Source organism: Triticum aestivum, chromosome 3D (genome assembly GCF_018294505.1).
Source record: "Triticum aestivum cultivar Chinese Spring chromosome 3D, IWGSC CS RefSeq v2.1, whole genome shotgun sequence".
Taxonomy (NCBI): Eukaryota; Viridiplantae; Streptophyta; class Magnoliopsida; order Poales; family Poaceae; genus Triticum; species Triticum aestivum.
Window position 1 is genome coordinate 588,164,850 of NC_057802.1, and position 15,149 is coordinate 588,179,998.

The window sequence follows — 15,149 nt, forward strand, 5'->3', positions numbered from 1 at the left end:
CATATAGATTTCACAGCCACCTCCACTCCAGGAAGGACCTAGAACATCTACGGCTAGAGCATGCATAGGCGGTCAATAAGGTCCATTTGCAGAAGAAGGGCACATTCATGGTGCGCACGAGCTTTGTGAATCACATGAACATTTCTTCAATGGCGGGCATAAAGATGACACCAATGATGTCGAGGGACGGAGGGCTTCAAGGGAAGATGGTGATGGCCGGGATAATGTCCAACAACTACATGCCCAACTAGTGTTACTAAAGGGATGTGCGTGGGCCCTTCAGGATATGTGCCGCCCTGGCGTTGATAGGTATAATTTGGCGTGACGCGAAGCTCTGAAGGTTTGGCCAGTTGGTCAGAGGGACACATTTCCCATTCCTGTTGAATCCGTCCCCGACGATAGAATGGAAATGGAAGGAGAGAAAGAAGGGATGTGGTTGGGCCCGCAGGACATGTGGCACCCTGGCATTGGTAAGTACAACGTGGCCTGATGTGACAAACTGAAGTTTTGGCCGGTCTATCGTAGAGAAACGTGTGCCATTACCCTTGAATCCATTCGTGGCAACAAATTGGAAATGGAAGGAAAGAAAGAAGGGATGTGTGCGGGCCCGCAAGGACATGTGTCGCCCTGGTGTTGGTAGGTATAACGTCACGTAACGCGACACACTGAAGTGTTGGACGGTCGGTTCAAGGGAAACGTTTCACATTCCCCTTTAATCCACCCCTGGCGACGGAATGGAAACAGAAGGTGAGAAAGAAGGGATGTGCATGTGTCCGCAAGGACATGCGGTGCCCTGGCATTGATAGGTGTAAGGTGGCGTGATGTGACACATTGAAGTTTTGACCGCTGATCATAGGGAAACGTTTCCCATTCTAGGTGTGACACGTGAAAACTAATAAGCAGCCATCAAGATCGTGACCGGTGCAGGGGTAGTAAATTTTTTTTGCTGATTTTTTTAGTTGGCATTGTGTTACTATGAAAAAACAAAACAAATTCGGACAAAACAGTCCAACATGTGTATGCACCCAGTATAGTCAACATCCTCTTCACGCACGAAACAACAGCGTTCCAGTTAATCCCACCCACCTCCAATGCCGGCCGCACGGCATACATATTTCACATCGGCGCCTCGTTACTGGCGACTGAAAAGCATGTCTGTTCTCCATCCTATTCCTATACCGTCCAAATGAACCAACAACGGACGGAGGAATCACCCGGACCAACATTCACCTCAGCATGCTCGGAATTGAAAGTCTTTATTGCTGATCGATCTCACTTTCCCCAAATTCACTCTATATATGGTCGAAAGGATCCTACAGAGCAATCGGGGGATTCTGATTCTGATGCTACTGTGGTACGTGTAATTCTTGTGTGAACAGTTATTGAGTAGTACTAGCAGATTCATGTGTTAGCTCATTCATTGTTGCACGACTGCATTTCTTGCATGTCTCTTCCATGTTTACCACACATATATGCCGAGTCATGGTATTAATCTGTGAACCTTTTTAAGAATACATTCCATGTAAGGGCAACTCTAACCGATCCCCTATCCCGTCGTAAGCATAAGGGAGTATATTTGGCTTTTTTTCTCCTCTAAACTGCACCTAGCCTATCCCTTATTACCATTAGTAGAGTAAAGTTTTTACTCGAACCCCAATCTTCTTGTTATATTTACTCCGGCTCGCGAAGGCCGAGTAAAAAATCGCCATTTTCACTTTGTCTCCCTGCCTCCTCTTCTCCCCCTCGCCCCGTCACTGGCGCGACCCTCGCCCCGATCCGCCGCCCTCCCTCCTCCCGATGGCCGGACGTGGTGGCCGCCGGTCCGCTCCGTCGATCCGCAGCGCGGATCCGTGCAGCCACGCCCGCGGGCATCGTCCGTGGGCGCTTCCTCGAGCCACCGCCGCTCCCCTCTGTCGATCCGCAGCACGGACCTGTGCCGCGACGCCCGCTGGTTATCGTCCGCGGGCGCTTCCTCGAGCCGCCGCTGGTCCCTTTCGTCGATTCGCAGCGCGGATTTGTACCGCCACGCCCACGGGTCATCGCCCGTGGGCCCTTCCTCGAGCCGCCGCCGGTCACCTCCGTCAATCCGCAGCGCGGTTCCGTGCCGCCACGCCGGCGGGTCATCGTCCGCGAGCGCTTCCTCGAGCTGCCGCCGCTCAGCCGATCCGAGTAGTACTAGTAAAAGATCCTACAAAGCTCATTCATTGTTGCCTGACTGCATTTGCATGTCTCTTCCATGTTTATCACACATATATGCCGACTCATGGTATTTTATTTGTGAATCTTTTTAAGAATACTTTCCATGTTAACCCACTAGCTAGGATTCTATGTGTCATCTGTGTCTTCGCGCCAGGGCCCGGGCACCCAAAGCACGAGCGAGCATTTTCGATAGTTGTTATCCCAACTATCCTAGCCAGACCTGATACATTACATATCAGGAAAGGCCTATAGTCATTCAGTGTTGCGTGTGCAGGCAGTTTTATGGTAATATATTTTGCTCCTACTCGATCCGTACAAGATAGTACTTGTTGGTTGCCGATCATCTCACTGAACCATCCTTCAGCGATCGAATATGTTGTGCCTCTCCCTATTTGAGAAGGGAACTTCACCCATTTCGTTGACCTTTAATTTGAACCACAATTGCCCTCGCCAGTCATGTCCCATAGTGGTCATTTATGGCCAGCCCACTCATTTCACACTCAAGGCCGGTCTCTAAGAAGTGACATGCTGTAAATATTTCATGTTATTCATGATCAGTATATTTAGCATAACTCGTGTTTTACCAGTTTTAATCAACATGCATCTAAACTATAAATCTGTTTACTGAATCACACATATTGTTTCTCTAGTTTTTGCATAGTGAAAATGGATGGGAACACCAGAGGAGGTGGACATTATGAAGCATTGAAGAGCTACAATTTGGGCAAAACGTTCGGTGCAGGCACATTTGGAAAAGTGATGATTGCAGAGCATAAGCTTACAGGACACAAAGTTGCTATAAAGATTCTGAACCATCGTAAAATGAAAACTATGGAAATGGAAGAGAAAGGTATGCCTCCTTTTCCTTGTACAATAGTGTAGGATACATTCCACTTGCTTGTTCAGGATTTCAAGTTATCTGCTTTTAGAGTGCTGGTCAGACATGTGGGTATGTTCCTAATTCCCACGTAATCGATTAGTCGAGATAATGTACATTAGTATAGGATACATTCGGCTTTTCTTAAGATGAAAGTTCAGCTTGTGTTGTTGCTGCGAGTTGGTAGAATTTTCATATGCATTGTCTTCATAGGCTCAATGTCTAACACTTTACTTCTATTGTTTTCTCATATCTCATTTCCAGCAAATAGAGAAATCAACATATTGAGGTTGTTCATTGACTTCATTCACTCTCATATCATCCGGATTTATGAGGTCATTGAGACACCGAAGGATATTTTTGTTGTGATGGAATATTGCCAGAATGGTGACCTATTGGACTACATTGTTGAGAAAAAAGGCGGTTACAGGAAGATGAGGCCCGTCGAATCTTCCAGCTGGTGCCTTTTCTACTCCTGCCATGTAGGAACACATTTTTTGGGAATAACCATATGTTGAGCTTCCTATTTCGACCATCAAATGTATGGACATGCTTGCTAGTTGTCGACCTTCCTCATGTGTTTACCGTGCAAATCGCGATCAATTTGCTTGGTTTGCATTCGTTGACTAAGTTTTACCGATACTTTTTTGCTCGATGACGATTTTTTCCGGGAGGGGACGGAAAAATACGGTTTACGGAAAATGTCGGACTATATTATATTTAAGCTCGTTGGTTTTTGTCGATTCTTTGTTTTGTTGTTGTATTATTTGGCATCTTCATCATTTCATGCCTTGGTTATCTTAGTATCATTAATTAAATCAATTTTTGTTTAAATGGCGTCTTATTCTTCATGCCTTGATTGTCTTAATCTAAGTGCTCAAATTAAATTGTCCTTTAAAACATAAAGAGATGGTATATCCCTTCTGAAGGCGAATATGTAATTTGAAGGGTTCTTTCTGATTCACTGAATGCATATTGAGGTTTTGTCTCAATAGCTTTTCAATTGAATTTTTGTTAAACAGATTATATCTGGTGTTGAATACTGCCACACAAACATGGTTGTTCATCATGATCTAAAGCCAGAAAACATGTTACTTGATTCCAAATATAATGTGAAACTTGCTGACTTTGGGTTAAGCAATGTGATGCATGATGGCCACTTTTTGAAGACTAGTTGCGGGAGTGTAAACTATGCCGCACCAGAGGTATTGACTTATTTTATTATTTGAGTCCTTATCCTCATGCTTCTTCTCACGCATCGTCTGGGTTAATAGCTTTAATGAGTGTTTCTACATAGGTTATCTCTGGTGAATTGTACGCAGGACATGAGGTTGATGTTTGGAGCTGTGGGGTGATGCTTTATGCTCTTCTTTGTGGTGTTGTTCCATTCGATGATGACAACATTCCCAAACTATTCAATAAGATAAAGGTGTGACAGAACATTTGTAGATTAAGTTGGATCTAACAAGTGTTTACCTTTTTTTCTGGAAATCAACAAATTCATGTAGATTAGCTGGACTTTAGAATTCATTTTTTTCTGGAGATTTAACTCCACCTTATTTGGTGTTATAGGGAGGTATCTATATCCTTCCAAATCATTCATCTGATCTTGGAATGGATTTGATCCCAAGAATGCTTATTGTTGATCCCATGAAGAAAATCACAATCAGTGAAATTCGAGACCACCCATGGTTACAGAATCGCCTTCCTCCCTACCTGGCAGTGCCTCCACCAGACACAGCATAGCAAGCCAAAATGGTACCCCATATGTTTCATATTTCAAGCGACTATCATATCTGCACAGTAAAACTTTTCAGCCTTTATCCACTTACATATACAGGATTTTTAATGGATGATAGGAAATTAAGAATAATACTTTTGCCGTGAAATGCTCTCTTTTATGGGTATAATATCAATGTAATTGCAAAGAAAATATAATAGAAATCAATGGCCATAGTTGTGCCCTTTGTTTCAAAAAGGTATCACGTCAAGTCTCCATGCAATGCTGCTCTTTATTTAGCAAATAATAATCATTTATTATCGAGCATTCAAGTACCGTTTCTATGGGAATGATATGCTGATTTGCTAGATGTTCATTTCAGGAGATTGGCGAACATACACTTCAAGATGTTGCTAATCTGGGATATGATAAAGATCATGTGTGTGGATCGTCGTGCAATAGGCTGAAAATGAGGTATAATCACACAAAAATCAGTGGTTCAGTCCTTTCAGTTTTCATAACTGACTATATACTACATGTTTCCAAGAAAAGGTTTGCATATTACTTGCTCTTGGACAATCGGTTCCGGGCTACTAGTGGCTATTTGGGGGCTGACTATCAACAAGAAATGGTTAGTCCACATTTGCATCATCTGTGACCTATTTAATGCACTAAAGGTTTATGCACTATTAACTTTATGAGTGGATGGTTCTCTAGGATATGAGTTTTAATCAGTTTACTCTATCGGAATCAGCAAGCCCAAGTACCAGGAATTATCTTCCAGGCCCTAGCGTTGGTAGGTATAATTTGGCATGACGCGAAACTCTGGAGGTTTGGCCCTGGCCTCACAGGGACACGTTTCCCATTCCTGTTGAATCCGTCCCCTGCGATAGAATGGAAATGGAAGGAGAGAAAGAAGGGATGTGGTTGGGCCCGCAGGACATGTGGCACCCTGGCATTGGTAAGTACAACGTGGCCTGACGTGACAAACTGAACTTTTGGTCGGTCTATCGTAGAGAAACGTGTGCCATTACCCTTGAATCCATCCGTGGCAACAGATTGGAATTGGAAGGAGAGAAAGAAGGGATGTGTGTGGGCGCGCAAGGACATGTGGCGCCCTGGTGTTGGTATGTATAACGTCACGTGACACGACACACTGAAGTTTTGGACGGTCGGTTTAAGGGAAGCATTTCCCATTCTCCTTTAATCCGCCCCTGGTGACGGAATGGAAACGGAAGGTGAGAAAGAAGGGATGTGCATGGGTCCGCGAGGACATGTGGTGCCCTGGCATTGGTAGGTATAATGTGGCGTGATGTGACACGCTGAAGTTTTGACCGCTGATCATAGGGAAACATTTTCCATTCTATTTGTGACACGCGGAAATTAATAAGCAGTCATCAAGATCGTGACCGGTGCAGAGGTAGTGATTTTTTTTGAGTTTTTTTGCTGATTTTTTCGTTGGCTTTGTGTTACTATGAAAAAACAAAACAAATTCTTAGAAAACAGTCCAATATGCGTATGCACCCAGTATAGCCAACATCCTCTTCACCCACGAAATAACAGCGTTCCAGTTAATCCCACCCACCTCCAATGCCGGCCGCACGGCATACATATTTCACATTGGCGCCTCGTTACTGGCGACCGAAAAGCATCTCTGTTGTCCATCCTATTCCTATACCGTCCAAATGAACCAACAGCGGACGGAGGACTCGATCGACACATGCAAAAGGAAGGAGAGAAAAATGGGCGGGGGCCGGGAAACGACAAAGGAGAAAGAGGAAAACAACGTGCGCACTTAGGTAAGCGTAATGCTGACGCTAATGCTCACCTTTCCCTTTCCCCGGTTACACCGCCCCCATCTAATAAGCTTTATCTCATCTAAAGCCTAAAGCACACCTTCCCTCCCACCGCCGGAGGTAGAGCATCCTCAAAACCTGTGTCCGGGTGGTTGATCGACCACGGGATTTGGTCAGGTAATTAAGGCAATAGCACTGCTCATTTGGCCTGCAATTCATGTCGGAGTTTAGCATTTTTGCATCGTTGTTGCTTGCTTGGCCTGGTAGAGAGCTGAGTAAGTTCACGCATGCTCTTAAAGTTTAGTTCTGAGGGAATGCTACTTGTCCATTCTATTTTTGGCTCGAGTGAGAAATTTATTAGTGCAGTTTGTGTGCTGCTCTACTTGTGGTTGTGGGGATTTCGGTGCCCTCCCTTTTTGTTTCTTCCCTCCAATGGGGATCTTTGCTACAGATCCACGTATGAATATGTGAACCTTTTCAAGAATACTTTGCGTGTTAACCCATTACCTTGAATTTTATGTGTCATATGTGTCTTTGCACCAGGGCCGGGCATCCAACGTACGAGCAAGCATTATCGGTGGTTGTTATCCCAACCATTATTGCCAGACCAGATATATTACATATCAGAAAAGGCCTATAGTCATTCTTGCTGTGCGTGCAAGCATTTTTATGGTAATATATTATGATCCTACTCGATCCCTTCAAGATAGTACATGTTGGTTGCCGATCATCTCACTGAACCAAACTTCAGTGATCGAATATGCTGTGCCACTCCCTATTTGAGAAGGGAACTCCATTTCCTTGACCTCTAATGGAACCACACTTGCCCTCACCAGTGATGTCCGATAGTGGTCATTTATGCCCAGCCCACTCATTTCACCCTCAAGGCCAGTATATAAGAAGTGACATGCTATAAATATTTCATGTTATTCATGATCAGCATATTCAGTGTAAGTCATGTTTCACCAGTTTCGATCAACTTGTGTCTGAACTATAAATCTGTTTACTAAATCTCATATATTATATCCCTTGTTTTGGCATAGTGAAAACGGATGGAAACACTAGAGGGGGTGGACATTCTGAAGCATTGAAGAGCTACAATCTGGGCAAAAAATTCGATGAAGGCACATTTGGAAAAGTGATGATTGCAGAGCATAAGCTTACATGACACAAATTTGCTATAAAGATTCGGAACCGTCGTAAAATAAAAACTATGGAAAGGGAAGAGAAAGGTATGCCTCCTTCTCCTTGCTCAATAGTGTAGGATACATTTAACTTGCTTGTTGAAAATTTCGAGTTATCTGCTTTCAGAGTGTTGGTCAGACTTGTGGGTGTGTTCCTGATTCCCGCTTAATCAATTTGTCGAGATAATGTATATTAGGTTAGTTCATCTTTGGTTAAGAAGAAAGATCACCTTGTGTCTTTGCTCGAGTTAGTAGAATTTACATCTCCAATTTATTCATAGACTCAATCTCTAACACTTTACTTCTATTGTTTTCTCATATCTTGTTTCTAGCAAATAGAGAAATAAAGATATTGATGTTGTTCGTTGACTTCACTCACCATCCTATCATCCGGTTTTATGAGGTTGAGGGACCTAGGGATATACTTTGTGATGGAATGTTGCAAGGATGGTGAGCTATTGGACTACATTGTTGAGAAAGGGCGGTTACAGGAATATGAGGCTCGTCGAATCTTCCAGTAGGCGTTGTTCACACTTTGCTTGAGTTCAGTCCGAGTGTTGTTCACACTCCTCAATGGCTATAGTGTTTGGATCTTAATCATTTGAAAGTTTTCTGCAATCTAATTGAGAAATGTATGTCAACGATTGTAGAATTCCGGCTATATGTTTCTCCTAAATTTGCATATCAACATAGCTGATTGAATTCTCGTCTGCATGGCGACTGTGATGGAAATATGCCCTAGAGGCAATGATAAAATGGTTATTATTATATTTCCTTATTCATGATAAAGGTTTATTATTCATGCTAGAATTGTATTGACCGGAAACTTAAATACATGTCTGGATACATAAACAAATATCGTGTCCCAACTGAGGCTCTACTAGACTAGCTCATTGATCAAAGATGGTTAAGGTTTCCTAACCATACACATGTGTTGTCATTTGATAACAGGATCACATCATTAGAAGAATGATGTGATGGAGAACACCCATCTGTTAGCTTAGCATATTGATCTTTCAGTTTATTGCTATTGCTTTCTTAATGTCAAATACATATTCCTTCGACTATGAGATTATGCAACTCCTGGATACCGGAGGAATACATTGTGTGCTATCAAACATCACTATGTAACTGGGAGATCATAAAGATGATATATAGGTATCTCCGAAGGTGTTTGTTGAGTTGGCATAGATCGATATTAGGATTTGTCACTCGGAGTACCGGAGAGGTATCGTTGGGCCCTCTCGGTAATACACATCATAAGAAGCCTTGAAAGCAAAGTGACTAATGAGTTAGTTGTAAGATGATGTATTATGGAACGAGTAAAGAGACTTGGTGGTAACGAGATTGAACTAGGTATGGAGATACCGATGATCAATCTCGGGCAAGCACTAGTAGAAAAACTACTTCACGTGAGACACATCAGTCCCGGTTTGTAAATGAACTGGCACTAATGGTACCACTAGTCCCAGTTCGAACGGCTATGCATTAGTCCCGGTTCATTTGTGACCTATAGTCCCGGTTTGTGTCACAAACCGGGACTAAAGGGCTAGTGGCAGGTTGGCGTCAGGCCGCGGCCCCACGAGCCCCTTTAGTCCCGGTTTGTGACACAAACCGGGACTAAATGGGGTCTAACCTTTAGTCCCGGTTGGAGACACAAACCGGGACTAAAGGGCAATTTTCAAACTCTACCCCCCCCCCCCCCCTAGTATTGCCCTTTCAGTTTTGAAAAAAAAGAAAATGATAAAAACTTCAAAAATTAAAATTCTTTGAGATGTAGTTATGTTACTACATCTACTAGTTAGGTAAATTTAAAGACATAAATTTCAACATGTTTTGCAAAAAAAGTGTGATGAAAAAGTAAAACGACTATACCTTTTGCATACGATGTTGGAAAAAAAGTATAATATATCAAAATATCCAGCACAAAAATCCGCATCCGATTTTGACCTTCTCAAATTACCAACCACATCATTTAGACAAGAGATAAATAAAGTTTCCAACTGTCCACATATGAAATAGCAACTATATCTATTCAGTATAACTAGCAATTACTTTCTTCCTCCCTTTTGTCCTTGTGATGCAACTCCTTGAAACCTTCCTCACTCTCCCCCACAAAATCCTATAGTGTGTACACTACCTGTTGTTCAAGTTGACATGTCAATGGACACCGATATACACAACTTGTGTTTGGTACACATGGAAGGGACTCGACCTCGGTATACTTTTCTGGTTCTAGTTCCAAGTACATGCAACCCGACTTACATTCATTCCTGATAACATGCCAATATATCTTCTCTTAATGTGTGCGAGAGGCATTTTCCTATCTCTTTGTGTATTCTCCGACACCAGCTCCACTGCTTGTACTTCCACCATGGACCAATGGCATGGACTCTATCAAGTGGAGCACGATGTCGTAGCAAATCTCTGTGTTGCTAAACTTCCCAAACATCCTAGAATTGTTGTGGTATACATCCTTCTCCATCACCATGAACACCATGGTCTGCATGGCATACCTAATCATGCACGATATCTATGAGTGAGTGGAGGGACATGGGCGTGATGTCCGGGTCCTCTAGGAGGCGGTGGAGCTTGCATATAGATTTCACAGCCACCTCCACTCTAGGAAGGACCTAGAACATCTATGGTTAGAGCACGCATAGGTGGTCAGTAAGGACCATTTGCAAAAGAACGTCACATTCATGGTGCGCGCTAGCTTAGTGAATCACAGGAACATTTCTTCAACGGCGGGCACAGAGATGACACCAATGATGTCGAGGGACGGAGGGCTTCAAGGGGAGATGGTGATGGACGAGATAATGTCCAACACCTACATGCGCAACTAGTGTTACAGAAGGAATGTGCGTGGGCCCGTCAAGATATGTGCCACCCTGACGTTGGGAGGTATAATTTGGCGTGACGCGAAGCTCTGATGGTTTGGCCGGTTGGTCAGAAGGACTGATACGTCTCCAACGTATCTATAATTTTTTATTGCTCCATGCTATATTATCTTCTGTTTTGGACATTATTGGGCTTTATTATCCACTTTTATATTATTTTTGGGACTAACCTATTAACCGGAGGCCCAGCCCAGAATTGCTGTTTTTTGCCTATTTCAGAGTTTCGCAAAAAAAGAATATCAAACGGAGTCCAAACGGAATGAAACCTTCGGGAACGTGATTTTTGGAACAAACAAGATCCAGGAGACTTGGACCCTACGTCAAGCAACCAACAGGGAAGCCACGAGGAAGGGGGGCGCGCCTACCCCCCAGGGCGCGCCCTCCACCCTCGTGGGCCCCCTGTTGCTCCACCGACGTACTTCTTCCTCCTATATATACCTACATACCCCCAAACGATCAGAAACGGAGCCAAAAACCTAATTCCACCGCCACAACCTTCTGTACCCACGAGATCCCATCTTGGGGCCTGTTCTAGAGCTCCGCCGGAGGGGGCATCCATCACGGAGGGCTTCTACATCAAGACCATAGCCTCTCCGATGAAGTGTGAGTAGTTTACCTCAGACCTTCGGGTCCATAGCTATTAGCTAGATGGCTTCTTCTCTCTTTTTGGATCTCAATACAATGTTCTCGCCCTCTCTCGTGGAGATCTATTCGATGTAATCTTCTTTCTGCGGTGTGTTTGTTGAGACCGATGAATTGTGGGTTTATGATCAAGATTATCTACGAACAATATTTGAATCTTCTCTGAATTCTTTTATGTATGATTCGTTATCTTTGCAAGTCTCTTCGAATTAGCAGGTTGGCTTAGCCTACTAGATTGATCTTTCTTGCAATGGGAGAAGTGCTTAGCTTTGGGTTCAATCTTGCGGTGTCCTTTCCGAGTGACAGTAGGGGCAGCAAGGCACGTATTGTATTGTTGCCATCGAGGATAACAAGATGGGTTTTTTTTATCATATTGCATGAATTTATCCCTCTACATCATGTCATCTTGCTTAAGGGGTTACTCCGTTTTCATGAACTTAATACTCTAGATGCATGCTGGATAGCGGTCGATGAGTGGAGTAATAGTAGTAGATGCAGGCAGGAGTCGGTCTACTTGTCTCGGACGTGATGCCTATATACATGATCATACCTAGATATTCTCATAACTATGCTCAATTCTGTCAATTGCTCAACAGTAATTCGTTCACCCACCGTAAAATACTTATGCTCTTGAGAGAAGCCACTAGTGAAACCTATGGCCCCGGGTCTATCTTCATCATATTAATCTTCCAACACTTTGTTATTGCCTTTGCTTTTTACTTTGCTTTTATTTTACTTTGCATCTTTATCACAAAAATACCAAAAATATTATCCTATCATATCTATCAGATCTCACTCTCGTAAGTGACCGTGAAGGGATTGACAACCCCTTATCGCGTTGGTTGCGAGGAGTTATTTGTTTTGTGTAGGTGCGAGGGACTCGCGCGTAGCCTCCTACTGGATTGATACCTTGGTTCTCAAAAACTGAGGGAAATACTTACGCTACTTTGCTGCATCACCCTTTCCTCTTCAAGGGAAAACCAATGCAGTGCTCAAGAGGTAGCAAGAAGGATTTCTCGCGCCGTTGCCGGGGAGGTCTACGCAAAAGTCAACATACCAAGTACCCATCACAATCCCTTATCTCCCGCATTACATTATTTGCCATTTGCCTCTCGCTTTCCTCTCCCCCACTTCACCCTTGCCGTTTTATTCGCCCTCTCTTTTTAGCTTGCCTCTTTTCCGTTGCTTGTCGCTATGGCTAGTCCCTTACCCACTCCGTTGTCCCCTGAGTTTGAAGTCTTTCACTTCAAACAAAGACAAGGAGAAAACTTAAAAGATGCCTAGTTGAGGATAATGGAGTCTTATCGTAATTGTACCTTTGAAGTGAACCTGAGAATTTTGCTTCGCAATTTCTATGTTGGATTAAATATGTCTCATAGACAACTCTTGGATTGCGTTGCCAAAGGCAATTTTATTCAAATTGATCCCCATATTGCGCTTGAAATTATAGAAGGTATAGTGGGAACACTACCTCAACAAAAGGGGCCTCATCCTACCCAGGAAGAGACACAAGTTTTTGAAAAAAATTGTGAAGTTACTAAGATTTTACAGAAGTCTCTTGAACCTCTTAAGAACGTTAGCGGAAATATTCACCGCATGAATATGTTGATTACTCTTTGCGATAAGTGGTTGGATTCTTTAGATCTAAAAATTTCAGAATATGAAGGGAAACGTAAAGAACCTCCCGGATTCGAGCTTGATTCCGCTAAAAAGTTGAAAACCAAAGATGGCAATACCTAGATCTATCTTTGCTTTTATGCCTAGCTAGGGGCGTTAAACGATAGCGCTTGTTCGGAGACAACCCAATATTTTTCCTTGCTGATTAGTAATAAATATTTGTTCTAGCCTCTGGTTAGATGTGTTTTTATGCTTTAATTAGTGTTTGTGCCAAGTTAAACCTATAGGATCTTCTTGGATGATAGTTATTTGATCTTGCAGAAATTTCCAGAACCTTTCTGTTCACGAAAACAGTTGTTAAAAATCACCAGAACGTGATAAAATATTGATTCGAATTGCTGATGATCAATAAACAAATTTTCTAGGTCTTCCTATTTTGGCTGATTTTTTGGTGTTCCAGAAGTTTGTGTTAGTTACAGATTACTACAGACTGTTCTGTTTTTAACAGATTCTGTTTTTCGTGTGTTGTTTGCTTATTTTGATGAATCTATGGCTACTAAAATAGTTTATAAACCATAGAGAAGTTGGAATACAGTAGGTTTAACACCAATATAAACAAAGAATGAGTTCATTACAGTACCTTGAAGTGGTCTTTTGTTTTCTTTCGCTAACGGAGCTCACGAGATTTTCTGTTAAGTTTTGTGTTGTGAAGTTTTCAAGTTTTGGGTGAAAGATTTGATGGATTATGGAACAAGGAGTGGCATGAGCCTAAGCTTGGGGATTCCCATGGCACCCCCAAGATAATCTAAGGACACCAAAAATCCAAAGCTTGGGGATGCCCCGGAAGGCATCCCCTCTTTCGTCTACTTCCATCGGTAACTTTACTTGGAGCTATATTTTTATTCACCACATGATATGTGTTTTGCTTGGAGCGTCTTGTATGACTTGAGTCTTTGCTTTTTAGTTTGCCACAATCATCCTTGCTGTACACACCTTTTGAGAGAGACACACATGATTCGGAAATTATTAGAATACTCTATGTGCTTCACTTATATCTTTTGAGTTACATAGCTTTGCTCTAGTACTTCACTTATATCTTTTAGAGCACGATGGTGGATTTGTTTTATAGAAACTATTGATCTCTCATGCTTCACTTAGATTATTTTGAGAGTCTTAAATAGCATGGTAATTTGCTTAAATAATCCTACTATGCTAGGTATTCAAGATTAGTAAAGAACTTTCTTATGAGTGTTTTGAATACTAAGAGAAGTTTGATGCTTGATGATTGTTTTGAGACATGGAAGTAATTAATAATATCAAAGTCGTGCTAGTTGAGTAGTTGTGAATTTGAGAAATGCTTGTGTTGAAGTTTGCAAGTCCCGTAGCATGCACATATGGTAAACGTTATGTAACAAATTTGAAACATGAGGTGTTCTTTGATTGTCCTCCTTATGAGTGGCGGTCGGGGACGAGCAATGGTATTTTCCTACCAATCTATCCCCCTAGGAGCATGCGCGTAGTGCTTGGTTTTTGATGACTTGTAGATTTTTGCAATAAGTATATGAGTTCTTTATGACTAATGTTGAGTCCATGGATTATACGCACTCTCACCCTTCCATCATTGCTAGACTCTTCGGTACCGTGCATTGCCCTTTCTCACATTGAGAGTTGGTGCAAACTTCGCCGGTGCATCCAAACCCCGTGATATGATACGCTCTTTCACACACAAACCTCCTTATATCTTCCTCAAAACAGCCACCATACCTACCTATTATGGCATTTCCATAGCCTTTCCGAGATATATTGCCATGCAACTTTCCACCATTCCGTTTATCATGACACATTCATAATTGTCATATTGTTTAGCATGATCATGTAGTTGACATAGTATTTGTGGCAAAGCCACCGTTCATAATTCTCATACATGTCACTCTTGGTTCATTGCATATCCCGGTACACCGCCGGAGGCATTCATATAGAGTCATACTTTGTTCTAGTATCGAGTTGTAATCGTTGAGTTGTAAATAAATAGAAGTGTGATGATCATCATTTTCTAGAGCATTGTCCCAAGCGAGGAATTAAAAAAAGAGAAAGGCCATAAAAAAATAGAGAAGGCCCAAAAAAAGAGAGAAAAAGAGAGAAGGGACAATGTTACTATCCTTTACCACACTTGTGCTTCAAAGTAGCACCATAATCTTCGTGATAGAGAGTCTC

The 15,149-nt window shown here is 42.4% G+C and overlaps 1 pseudogene; it reads left to right on the forward strand.

Annotated features, from left to right (window-relative positions):
• The first annotated feature begins 2,865 nt into the window (after nucleotides 1-2,865).
• On the forward strand, nucleotides 2,866-5,612 carry LOC123076593 (serine/threonine protein kinase OSK3-like; annotated as a pseudogene).
• The last annotated feature ends 9,537 nt before the right edge of the window (nucleotides 5,613-15,149 follow it).